At 35.2% G+C, this 14413-nt stretch overlaps 1 non-coding gene across 1 annotated transcript; it reads left to right on the top strand.

The window, feature by feature from the left end:
* The first annotated feature begins 2323 nt into the window (after window positions 1–2323).
* Window positions 2324–2429, top strand: LOC121211702 (small nucleolar RNA R71). The gene has a single exon (XR_005906921.1). It is a non-coding gene; the product is annotated as a small nucleolar RNA R71 (small nucleolar RNA).
* The last annotated feature ends 11984 nt before the right edge of the window (window positions 2430–14413 follow it).

Raw genomic sequence — 14413 nt, forward strand, 5'->3', positions numbered from 1 at the left:
GTAACTCTTTCTCTGTTACCGTATAATTCAGTTGGGCTACTATCAGAGTCCAACTTGCGTAGTAGATGGGATGAAAAACTTTGTTCCTTCATTGGCCCATGATAACTCTTATCTTGAAGTCACTTGCATCACACATCAATTCAAATGGCAAATCCCAGTTTGGTGTGATGATTATGGGTGCCGAAACTAACCGACTCTTCAAATATTTGAAAGCTCTTAATCACTCCTCATCAAATTTGAACTTCATGTCCTTCTCCAATAATTTCCATAAGGGTTTAGCAATTTTGGAGAAGTCATTAATAAATCTTAGATAGAAACCGGCGTGGCCCAAAAAGCTCCTAACACTCTTTACAGATGTTGGAGGTGAGAGTTTCTCAACAACGTCTACCTTTTCTTTATCTACCTTGACTCCATGTCTCGTTATCCGATGCCCTAGAACAATACCTTCTCGTACCATGGAATGACATTTTTTTCAATTGAATACGAGGTTTGATTCTTCGCATCGTCTTAGTACCTTGGCTAGATTGGCTAGGAAATCATTATATGTATCTCTAAGTATTGAAAAATCATCCATAAAGACTTTCAAGTATTTCTCAACCATGTCAGTAAAAATAGACATCATACATCTTTGAAATGTAGCGAGTGCATTACATAAACCAAATGGCATGCATCTAAATGCAAACCATATGGATAGGTGAATGTTGTTTTTTATTGATCTTTTGGTGCTACTGTAATCTGATTATACGCTGAGTATCCATCGAGAAAATAGTAATAGTCTCACCCTGTGAGTCTATCCAGCATTTGGTCCAAAAACGGTAAAGGAAAGTGATCTTTCCTATTCGCATTGTTTAGCTTTCGGTAATTGATGCAAATTTTCCATCCCGTAACTGTTCTAGTCAGTATTAACTCGTTATTCTAGTTTTCAATAGCCATAATACCTCCTTTCTTTGGCATGTACTGGACCAGACTTACCCACGAATTGTTTGAGATAGGGTAAATTATACTCGTATCTAACCACTTGATGACTTCTTTCTTTCCCACTTCCTTTATGATGGGGTTTAGTCTTTATTGTCCATCAATCGTCCCTTTTTCGCCATCTGCCATGATGATCTCGTGCATGTATACAGACGGACTAATGCCGCGAATATGGGTTATGGTTCATCTGATAGTCTTCTTGAATTGTTTGAATACTAGGATGAGTTTCTCTTCCTGCTCAACAGTTAATTCCGCTGAAACAATCACAGGCAATGTCTTGAATTGAACTTCCTGCTTCTACTTCTAAAGTCTTTAAGGGAGGGCGGTGGAGGGTTCTTTACTGGAACTGGTTGATTCATCTTCTGTGGCAACTCTGTATCTAACAAAGCTGTTAGTTTATCATAATTGATTGGCTAAGAAGTTACCTTATCAGATTTTGTAGATTCTAGTTCCACTGAAACTGGAATTTCAACACTCCGTTGAACTTCCTCTGAGTCTTGAGCATCAGTTGGCTCCTCTTCAGCTTCGACGGTGTTGGGCTCTAATGTCTTTCCGCTCCTCAATGTCAACACTTTACACTGCTCCTTCCCTGGATTCCTCAAATTCTTTGTATCACTAGGTAAACTACCTTGTGGTCGGTTTCTGAGTTTAGTTGCAAGCTGACCCATTTGGTTTTCTAGGTTTTTTAATGTAGTTTCTTGGCTTTGGATTAAGGCATCATTCTTGGCTATGTATGCCTTCAACAAGTTTTGAATGCCATTGGATGGTTCAACTTGAGGCTGTTTCTGAACTTGTTAGGTAAAAATAAGAGGCTAGGCCGGTCGAGGTTGGGCGTATGTGTTATTGGGTCCAGCCCCTTGGTCACTCCAGGAGAAATTAAGGTGGTTTCGCCATGATGGGTTATATGAATTGGATTGTATTCATTGCCTTCCTCAGTTTTTGGTTCAAGTTCCTCACGTAATACACAAATTCTAGGTTCGATGGACATTCTTTAAACAAATGTCCTTCCCCACAATAGGCACAGGATATATTTTCAAATTGATTCAGTGGCTGTGCTGCAAAACTATTAAACCCATCAATGGTAAAATTTTTAAGCATTGAGGAAATTAGGGATACCTGATATGCGAGTGAAGTGAGAGCGTCTACTTCATGTATTCCAGCGAGTCATCTTCCTGATGCTGCTCGATTGGTTGGCCATTGATAATTGTTGCTGGCAATCCTCTCGATGATTTTATAAGCTTCATTGTAAGATCTAGAAATGACAGTACAATTAGCAAAAGCGTCCATTGCCATCCTCATGTGAGGATTTAGACCATTCTAAAATGTCTCAAGTTGGACACAATGAGGGATTCTGTGATGAGGGCATTTCGAAATAATTCTTTGTACCTTTCCCATGCCTCATACAAGAACTCATCATCCATTTTTTGGAAAGCAGTGATCTCGTTCCTCAAAATAGCATTCTTGCTAGGCGGAAAATATTTTATGAGAAATCTTTCTGCTAACTCTTGCCATGTGGAAATTGAATTTGGTGGCAGTAAGTTCAACCAAGCTCAAGCTCTGTCTCTTAGCGAATATGGGAACAGCTTCAATCGTAGTGCATCTTTAGGTACTTCAGCTAACTTGAAAGAATCGCTCACCTCCATAAATAGTCTTAAGTGAAGATGAGGATCTTCAGTAGGCATTCAATTGAATTGGCCCACTATTTAAAGCATCTGGAACATGACTTGGTTCAGCAAGAACTGTTGTGCCTCAATTTTAGGTCTCCTAATTCCTGGATTAAGATCATGAAACACTGGCACGACATACTGTCTTAGAGCTTTATCCCTATCATCAGCAATAAGGATAGGATTTTTAGTAGGGTTTTCTCCATTTCCTTGATTAGAACTTTCGAAGTTCATCTCTTCAGTCCTTCTCTGACTTGCTTGTTTTCTTCGTTGTTGAAAAGTTCTTTCAATCTCAGGGACTACAGGGAGTAAATCGATAATTTGATCAATACTCATAAACACCTGAAACAAACATAGAAAAATTAATTAAGTTAAAATTGAATAGAAAAATAAATCAAAAAGCAAAATTAACAAATTCACAAATAATGAATTTTAAAATAGTCCCTGGCAATGGCGCCAAAAACTTGGAACGACAGAAATATGCGAGTGTATACAATCACAACAAGTAATAAAGTGACAAGTAAATGTCGAGTTATCGTACCCACAGGGATTGTGAAAAGAATTATTTATGAATGCATTTAAAAACACTTTGGTGAAGAAAAATATTTTGATTTGAGCAAGTGATTAAAAACTAATATTTTAACTGAGTAAAATAAATAAAAATAAAATAAAAGTTCCAATGCACGATTTTAAAAGATGATTTTAATCAAGATGACATAATTGTGTTAGATTAATTACATTTCTTAACTTAGAATTATTAAACTCATGTTGATGTTGTTACTAATAAATTCATGGCAACTCAGTAATTTGCTTACTAATAAATTCAAGGCAACTGAGTAATTTGCTAACTTATGAATATACTTACCTATCAAAATCCATTTATCTCTTGACTATATCTCAATGTCAATTCAACTGATTAAACAAGTTTTAATAAGTAAATGTGTTAATGCACATATTTACTTTAGAAATTAAAATTATCTCTTGTACATATCTCTATGTCAATTCAAACAATTAATTCAATCTCATAAGCATATAAAAGATTACGTGAGGTAACAATGTATTTCTACCTTGAAACAGTTTAATCACAATAATCTTGCAAGTTATGTAAGGCTAATGTATCGTTAGATACCGTTGCTAATTTAACCCTTAGCTACCTTAGATGATTAAAATGCATTGATTAAGTATTGTGTCAATTAATTATAATTTCAATCCGTTTAAATAATTAATTCATTAGTAACCTTGCAATTGTAATGCAAAAATAACTTAGTCATGGTTTTACTTAATCAAACATCTTACTAAGGCCTATAATGACACAAACACAATTTTAATAACTCAAGTAGAAGAAATGCAATCAACCTAAATTAAACATATCAACATCACAAATATTCATAGATATGTTCATCATAACAACAACAAAATTAAAAGGATAGAGAACAAGAATCAAATCTAATGTTTCTCTGAGGCTTGACTACTATGCTCCGCTCTTCCTTCTCTGCTTGTTCTTGTTGAACCTAGGCTTCCACGAACACATGAATGTTGCTCCAAACATTGGTTGAATGACTCTTTTTCAAGAAGTGAAATCGGTAAAGGAATAGGGGAAGAAAATGAAGAACAATGGAAGGGAATAGAGAGAAAAGTGAGAGAGAAGTGAAGAAATGAATAGGTTTGAGATGTGTTTGAAGTAAGCAGCAAAGGGGGTATTTATAGGTAGAGATGACTGCTAAAATTAGAAAAAATCAGCAGCCATAGAGTCCCCCCATGGCCGGCCACACATGTGGCAAGTTTGAAGGTTTCAAACTTGCTATTTTAAGGTAGGGACAAATCTAGAAAGGCAAAAATAATGGAGGGGTTTGAATGAAATTTGAAGGAGTCTTCAAGGGCTATTTTGAAAGCTAAATAATCAGTCAAACAAACTAATTGGGTCAGCATGTGGGACGATTTTGGGTTGCCCAATGCTCGGTTGGATCGGATTTCTCGGTTCAGCTCAACTGGGCCCCTTTTCATAATTAATTAACAATAATTTATTTAACCTAAATTAAATTGAATTAAAATTAAAATTAATTATATTATGAATTAACACATAATTTGGACCGTATTAAACTGAAAAATTAGTTCGCCTTGATGCTTCAAAATTACTTCTCAATTTTGTGCTTTTGACAGTGTCTGCCGAGACGTTTTTCGCCCTTTCTACAAATTTGTCGAAATTAATCAAAATTAATTAAAATTTAACATGTTAATAATTTAAGTACAAAATAATCATTTTATAATAATTATATATTTTTCAACAATAATTTTATCGAAACTCCATGAATTTGAGTTAAAAAATGGCATTAAAATGAGTGTATATTTTCGTGTTTCCAGCAGCCGAGTATGAAAGAGAATTCGTGCGACTCAGCAAATATGCTCGGGAATGTATACCATTAGAGGCTGATATGCATATCCCGTTTGAAGATGATTTAAATGAAGATATCAAATTGTTAGTTGAGATTCTAGAATTGAAAGAATTTGTGATGTTAGTGGATCGAGCACATAAAGCCAAAGGGCTTAGTGAATGTAACAACCCGATTTAGACCCTATTCGAAATAGTGATTTCGGGACCACGAATCCGAATCAAAAAAATATTTAAAAAATATTTTTTATGTTTATTATGTGTAAATTTATGTGTGTGAAAATTTCAGTCGAAAATTTTATCGTTTGAGTGCCCTATTTAATAAAAGGGCCTAATCGTGTAAAATAAAAATTTTATGGTTTAATTTGTAAGGGTCGAATTGCTGTTGTCTTTAAAAATCGAGGTATTTATAATGAAATATTACCATGATAACATAAGGTGGACGGTTATAACCATGAATTATAATGGTTTAAAATTTTAATATAAAGGTTATATATGTAAAATGATTAATAAGTTATAATAATATAAAACAAAAAAAAATTAAAAGCCATGCATTCATCTTTTTACAAGGGCCGAATGTTGTGAGAAAATAAAAGAAATAAAGCTTTAAAGTTTCGGTCATATGCATGCTTAATTAAGGTATGTAATTAGTTCGGTTTTTGATAATTTTTACGTTTTTGAGATCGTTGCAGTGTAATGTACAAAGCCCATGCTTTAATTTTTTTTATTTTTGATGAATATTTTGAGTTATGACATTGATGAATAATTGAGTTTTGTGATATTAGTTGATGAATTATGAAAGATATGTTTTGGATTAATATGTTTTATATTGGAATTTTTTATGAATTTGAGTAACTAGGGCTAAATTGTAAAAATAATAATTTGAGGGACTAAAATGTGAAGTAAATGAAATATATGGACTTGTATGAACATAAGGAACATTCGGCGTACGCATGATGTATTCAAATTTTGCATATTTTGTGTTTTGTGCAATAGGGACTAATTTGTAAAAAATGTAAAATGTTAAGGGAAAAATAGTAATTTTCCCATTTATATGTTTTTGGACTAAATTGAATAAAATTATGTTTGAATGAATTTAATTTGAATATGTTTAGATCAAGAACCAAAGAAATCGGACTTGAATCGAGGGAAAACAAAAATAATTGAATAATCGTTCTATTCGTCTGTCGATATCGAAGATAAGTTTATAAGCAAATAGATGTAATTAAATTTCAATATATATGATCGATAAATAATTGTAATGATTATTAGTAAGTTATGAATCGGCATTGAGTAATGAAAAAAATGTAATTGTGGTATGATTTGTGAGTTATATGATCTTATAATTCAGTTTTATAATGGTATATTCGGTTATGTAATAAATTAGTTAGGTTGGTTTATAAGGATTTGATGATGTATATTACAAATGTTGTATTAAAGATTTATCAATTAGCCTAATGTTTATTTATAAGTTATTTGTATTAAATATGAGATATTTTTTGGCTTGAATTATGGTAAATGAAATGGTACATGTCGAAACCATTTTTAAATCGAGTTTTGGAAAATGGGAATCGACTTTAAGAAAAACGAAAACGGGAGTCGCCACCAATCCTTTTAGGTGTGATTGGATCACCTTATAAAATGTTTTGTTTTAAAACATTAATTTTGGTCTACGAAAGTCGAGAAAACGGATTCGGGAGTCGGTTACGTACGAGGAAGGGTTAGCACCCTCGTAACGCCCAAAAATTGGTACCTAATTGATTATCAAGTGTCTTTAATGTCGGAAATTTGAAAGTTTTAATATGCAATCCTCTTTAGAATATTTTAATTTTGAAAATTAGGGTTCACTTGTATCAAATGAATCAAAATATTACATCCAATAAGTTAGGAAGCAATATTTTTAAGACATTCAAAGCTAAGCTAGCCCTTTTTGAAAATCCCTTTCTCAAAACGACAAAACACCGTATCCAGTAAGTTAGGACACAATGCTTTGAAATTCCAAGACAGTTGCTCGTATTTTGAAAACCTTAAAAACTTATAAGGGTGCTTGACTATTCGAACTCAACGAGAAAAGTCGCAACCCAGTAAGTTAGGACACTACCTTTCTCGAAGTTTCCAAATACCAAGCATTGCCTTTTTATTTTTTGAAAACTTTTGAATCTCGTTTTTTAATTAATGCATGAAGAACCATATATATACATTATAACATGTAAGATAGCATATTACAATAATAGGTAGCTAAAACATGCATTTAAATAATATGATAGCAATAATATAAAGGTCCTATACTAGACACATACATAAATATAGCAAATCTTAGTTACATAACAACATACATATTAAGATATACATAGCATATATTGAAGATGGATAAGCAAAATATACGAACATACAAAGTAATAATTAATAAAAAAACGATGCATGATATACAATTAGACGTATATATACATATACAAATCAAATATGGTAATAATATAAAAAATAATAATAATAATATAGTAACATAAATATATCAAACGAACAACACTTAATAACATTATGAAACTAGCACTTAATAAAATATAACCTTATATAAAAGATTTAATATGTATTTAAAATATAAACAAAGTGAGTAATTATTTTAAAAAATACATATATAATTAAAATACAATATTTAATAATGCATGATAATAATATAGATAATATATATGTGATGAAAAACTTAAATAAATGTAATGAAATATAATATGAAATATGTATAATAATAATGTAACAAATATTTTACATATAAAAATATAATAAAATAAGTAATATAATAAGAATATATAACATATAATAAAACTTATATATAATGTTACAAATAATAGAAATAGAATAATATAATTATTATATACATAACTAATGTTTATTAATATATAATGTATTTTAAATAAATTAAATTAAAGGTATATAAGGATTAAAATTAAATTTAATTAAGGAATTTGGGGGTTAATTTGCAAAATAATAAAAATTCTGGGCCTGATTGAAATGTGCGTTAAATTCAGAGGACTCACTGGGCAATTTAGCCCTAATCCCAAAACGACACCGTTTTCCCAAATACTGTTTTAAAATCACTGTGAGGACTAAATTGAAACAAAATTAAAACATTAGAGCTAAATTAAAAAATAAATAAAATGAAATTATAACTATAAAAATGTGGGAGGATCAATTGAGTAATTAACCCAATCTTCAAAAACACGCGGATCCTCCCCGGGTAATCGGGTCAACACGCAGATCCTAGTCTGAAAACGATGTCGTTTTGTGCTTATTGAATTAAACCAAAACGGCACTGTTCCGTTTAGGCTATATAAGCCAAATTTTAAGTTTAAAACTCATTTCTGAAGTCTGTTTTTTAAAAAAAAAATGAAAGAAACTCTCTGAAAGAGAGTTGGGGAGGGGCTCTCGGAGTGTCACCGGACCTCCGTCTAGGGGCTCGCGCGCGCTCACGCGCCCATGCGACACCGTCAACGCCGTCATGTACGGCGGCCAGAATTCGAAACGTTTCGACTTCATGAAGAGATTTCAACGGTAAACTCTATCCTGATCTATTTTAATAATGTTTGCATGTTATTTGGAAGAGAAAAAAAAATAAAAGCAAAGATATATCACCTCTGTTTCCTGTAAAAATCTTTGGTGTATGATTGCAAAAATATTCTGTATACAGTATTTTTGGTATATCTCTCTGGTGTTTTTTTTCTCTATGCGTGTGTACGTTTTTTTCGACCCCCCTTTTTTACAGATTTGAGAAAAGGCTTTATAGCCTTAATCGAAAGATTTATTTCCAAACCCTGTTTTAATCTATTTGCTGCAATTTTGCTTTGATTTCTTTCATTTTTCTGCAGGTGACCGCGAGGATCTCGGGGATTCAAGGGCCACTGGTGTGATGAATGCTGAAGCGCCGATAGTGGCACAATCGGGGGCAATGATCTCGGTAGCGAAAAGGTCACTGGAACAAAGTCGATCGGACCTTGATTCAGGAGCTGGACAGTCATAAGAGAGACAAGCTTCTGGACAGCGCATTAATGGCGAGTCAACAGTGCATTGATGGGCTCGATTTGGGGAGTTGAACAGATGCTCCCCGAGGCTTCCAGAAGATGCTGCGGCACTGCAGTCTTCAGGAAACCCTAGGGTTTCCTGTTTATCTTAAGTCATTTGGGCCTTTTGGGCTGCTTTTAGATTTGGGTTAGCCTGATAGATGGATCAAGTGTTTTTAGGGGTCTGCTGTGTAACGTGTTTTAAAATTTGGGCCGATATGGGGTTTGGGTAGGTCTGTTATGTTTAGACATTGGGCCCCAATGTTTGGGTTTTGTAACCTGGACTTTTAATGGACTGTTTAATAAATAGATATTTATTTATTTATTTTCTTTTGTTTTATTTGATCCCGGTCAAATTTGGGCTACTACAGCTGCCCCTCTTTGCTCATTGCTGTGTAACGGGAATCGAGCAAAGACTTATAGAAAGACCAAATTTGTCTGGTCTCATCAAATCATAGTCCTCAATCTGTTCCTTGCAAACTTAAGACTATCATGTTTGATATCTTCGATCTGCTCTTCATCGAACAAGAGACGCCAATCTGCTTCTTCGATTTGTTCCCTGACAATACAGAAATGCCAAATCATCTTGGATCTACTTTGATGAAGGTCAGATCTGCTATGTCTTTAATCTGCTCCCAGTTGAATATGGAGATGTCGAATCTACTATCTTCAACCTGTTCCCTATAAACATACGGATGCCATACTGAAATCTTCGATCTGTTTCGCTGTAAGCACAGGAATGTCAGATCTGCTATGTCTTCGATCTGTTTCCTGTAAACACAGCGATGCCAAATCTGCTATCTTCAACTTGTTCCCTATAAACATAGGGATGTCATGTTAAAATCTTTGATCTGCTTCGCTGTAAGTACAGGAATGTCAGATCTGCTATGTCTTCGATCTGTTCTCCGTCGAATATGGAGATGTCAAATCTGTTATCTTCGATTTGTCCTCTAACAATACAGAGATGCCAAATCATCTTGGATCTGCTTCAGCGTAAACATCTGAAGGTCAGATCTACTATGTCTTCGATTTGCTCCTTGTAAATACGAGGATGCCAAATCATCTTGGATCTGTTTCAGTATAAACATCTGAAGGTTAGATCTGTTATGTGTCTGCTCTCCGTCGAATATGGAGACGTCAAATCTGTTATCTTGGATCTACTTTAGTAAAATCATATGAAGGTTAGATTTGTTATGTATCTGCCCTTCGTCGAAATGGAGATGCCAGATCTGTTATCTTGGATCTGCTTTGGTGTGAGAACATCTGAAAGTCAAATCTGCTATGTCTTTGATTTGTTCCTTGTAAACACAAGAATGCCAAAACATCTTGGATCTGCTTTAGTATAAACATTTGAAGGTTAGATCTGCTATGTGTCTGCCCTCCATCGAATATGGAGACGCCAGATCTGTTATCTTGGACTGCTTTGATGTGAAAAACATCTGAAAGTCAAATCTGCTATGTCTTCGATTTGTTCCTTGTAAAGACAAGAATGTCAAATCTTGTTATCTTGGATCTGCTTCAGTGTAAACACGTGAAGGCCAGATCTGCTATGCTTTGAATTGTGACCCTACTGCTTAGAGGGTTAAGGCGCATCATCTTTGATCTACATAACCTGTAGAATGCATATGTGCTCATGCCTAATGATTAGGATGCTATAATCGAAGTGAATCAAATGCTCCTAATTAGATATGTTGTAATGCAAAATGTTATGAATATGACTTCTATTCTAGACGTCACCACTCATTACTTTGTTTATCTCAAAGTATTATTCCTGCTCAGCCTGTAGGCTTGTATCATTCTTCAAATGCTACGACCTACTCAGAATATCTGTAAGATAATCTTTTTTTAGAATCGAATCGTTTGATTTGTCTAATCATCATTTTGGACTGGAAGAAAGAAATTCTTCAAGTTCTTTCAACCCTCACTTACGTAAATTTCTCGAACAATTGTCCTGCTTTAGTTTCCTGTATCCTCTAGAAATTTCCAGAGTAATGTGCAAAACTTCATTTGTGAAAATTATTTAGTCCATCTATCACTATTTCAATGCAACATACTTTAAGAATAATGGAAGATGAATTAATCTTGAGAATATTTAGATTTGAATGAATTTGTCAAAAAAATACAAGGGAAATTAATCTGAAAGCCTATCTTTGAGAAGAAATAGAATCTAAAGATAGCAAACAGGACAAAAGTTAGATGCCCTAGATATCGCCGCTTGAACGTCTACACACCAGCTCCATGAAGTCTTTCTTGAATTCAACATATGTTTAAAAGATCCAAATTACTTTGTTGATGCCCCGATATGCAATGGGCTTCACTCTTCGTTGAATCAGATATAGCAAGATTACCGTGTGCTCTTTAAAATTTAAGCTGCCCTTTTGGGTTTTCAACTCAAAACCCCTTTGGTCACAAGGCGCCCTTTGTGGGTTTTTACCCTGACCTCTCTATTTTTTTTTTCGAAAACTCAAGGCGCCCTTTGCGGGTTTTCACCCTGAATTCTTCTCTCCTTTAGACAAAGTACTTTTTGACTGCGTCTGAATTCACTGGATTGAGCAAACTCTTCCCTAAGATCAATGCACCCCCTGAAAAAGCCTTTTTCATAACATACGGCCCTTCCCAATTTGGCATCCATTTTCCTCTAAAGTCCTTCTGAATGGGAACGATCTTTTTCAACACAAGATCCCCCTCATGGAATTCTCTTGGTCGCACTTTCTTGTCGTAAGCCCGCATCATTCGCTTCTGATACATCTGACCATGACGAATGGCCCTTAGCCTCTTTTCCTCAATCAAGTTCAACTGATCATATCGCGATTGTATCCATTCAGCCTCATCCAACTTTATTTCTGACAAGATTCGGAGAGACGGTATCTCTACTTCAATGGGTAACATTGCTTCCATCCCATAAACCAATGAGAAAGGAGTTGCCCCTGTAGAAGTTCTGATGGACGTTCGATAAGCTAGGAGTGCAAATGGTAGTTTCTCATGCCAATCTCCATAGGTCTCAGTCATCTTCCCCACTATCCTCTTGATGTTCTTGTTGGCTGCTTCTACTGCCCTATTCATTTTTAGGCGATACGGAGAAGAGTTATGATGCTTAATTTTGAACTAACTACAAACTTCTACTATCGTTCTGTTGTTCAAGTTCAATGCATTGTCTAATATGATTCTCTCAGGGATCCCATATCGACAAATGATCTCTTTCTTCAAGAATCGACTCACAGCTGACTTAGTAACATTTGCATAAGAAACGGCCTCTACCCATTTTATGAAGTAGTCAATGACCACGAAGATAAACCAATGTCCATTCGAAGCTTTCGGTGATATTGGCCTAATAACATCCATGCCCCACATGGAAAAGGGGTATGGAGAAGTCATAACATGTAGAGGTGAAGGTGGTACATGTATCTTGTCTCCATAAATCTGACATTTATGGCATTTCTTGGCGTAGTTGATAGAATCCCCTTCCATGGTAGACCAATAATATCCAAACCTCATGATTTATCTAGCCATCGTGAAACCATTAGTGTGTATCCCACAAGCCCCCTCGTGAACTTCTTCTAAAATTAGTTTAGCCTCAACGGCGTCAACACATCTCAAAAGTACTTGGTCCTTTCTCCTTTTGTACAAGATGTCCCCATCCAAAACGTAATCACAGGCTAATCTCCTTAAAGTTCACGTATCATTTTCAGTTGCCTGTTCTGGGTATTTACGATCTCTTACATATCGCAATATATCCTGATACCAAGGGTTATCATCCTTTTCTTCTTCCTCAATGTTACAACAACAAGCTGGTGCCTCAAAAATACTCATCTGAATGGGTCTCATCTCCTCCTCTTTATTAGCTCTAATCATTCAAGCCAAGGTCGCTAGAGCGTCTGCCATCTGATTTTCGTCTCGCGGAATATAATTGAAAGTGATGTCATCGAACTCCTCAAGTAAACCCCAAAACTATCTTTCGATAATTGATCAATTTAGGATCCCTTGTCTCCCATTCACCTCTAAGCTGGTAAATTACCAATGCAGAGTCTCCATATACTTCCAAGGTTCTTATTCCTCGCACTATTGCCGCTCGGAGTCCCATGATGCATGCTTCAAACTCGGCCATATTGTTTGTGCAATCAAAATCTAACTTGCATGAGAATGAATAATAATTACCATTCGGGGATTCCAGGACTGTCCCAATTCCATTTCCCACTGCATTGGATGCCCCATCAAAGCTCAACTTCCAAGGACAATCCTCTATAGTTGCTACACACATCAACTCCTCATTTGGGAAATCAAAATTCAATGGCTCATAGTCTTCTAGAGCTCTACTAGCAAGGAATTCTGCTATCGCGCTTCATTTTATAGCCTTTTGACTTACATAGACTATATCAAATTCTGTAAGCAGTATTTGCCCTCTTGCCATTCTTCTATTCAACGCTGTTGACTCCATCATATGTTTCAAAGGATCAAGTTTTGAAATAAGCCAAGTAGTATGATATAGCATGTACTGTCTTAACCTCCGAGTTGTCCAAATCAGAGCGTAACATAATTTTTTGATAGGCGAGTATCTCATTTCACATTCGGTGAATTTCTTGCTGAGGTAATATATCGCCTTCTCCTTTCTTCCTGACTCATCATGTTGGCCAAGCACACTTCCCATGGAATTGCTGAATACTAATAAGTACTGATGCAGTCGTTGAGAGCACCAAAAATATCCTATTCCCTGTAAAATAACGAAAAAGAAACAGTAAAGGAGAAGTACGGTCAAATCCTCAGGGACCGGATTATACGAATGCTTGTCTCTCGAAATCCTGGGCAGGATCGTGCCCAAGAAAACCTGCGTTCCTGGAAAAAAAATAAAAAACAGAATTTAAGAATTGATTTTGAAAGCGAAAATAAAATAAAAACAGAATTTAAAGTTTACTGAAATTATGATTACGAAAATAATAAAAATAATAAAGAGAGTTTTAAGAGAAAAGAAATTCTTATGGGAAAGTTCCAGCCTCCGGTTGTCTCATTCCGCCTTGGGCTCAATCCTTGGCTTTGGATGATCCTTCTCGACTCAAATAAGCCAGTTATAGTGGAAGAGGACGCCTACGACCACCAGCTCCAAAGATTAGATTTACGATTTTTAGGGAGCCTGACTCTAGCCAGTAATCTATGCTAGATCAACGCTTCTCAATGGCGAATCCCACCCCATTTTGTCTCTTTGGCTCGCCAACCTCTGACGCAGTAAGTTAACGAACCGACTATGCAGTCCTTCCAAAACATACAAAGCGGCCGCCTTTGCATATGCTGAAAAGCTTACTTCTTAAGGGCCATGGACGGAAGCGTCAGCCCGTAGTGCG

Source organism: Gossypium hirsutum, chromosome A12, assembly GCF_007990345.1.
Source record: "Gossypium hirsutum isolate 1008001.06 chromosome A12, Gossypium_hirsutum_v2.1, whole genome shotgun sequence".
In the NCBI taxonomy this organism is placed as follows: domain Eukaryota; kingdom Viridiplantae; phylum Streptophyta; class Magnoliopsida; order Malvales; family Malvaceae; genus Gossypium; species Gossypium hirsutum.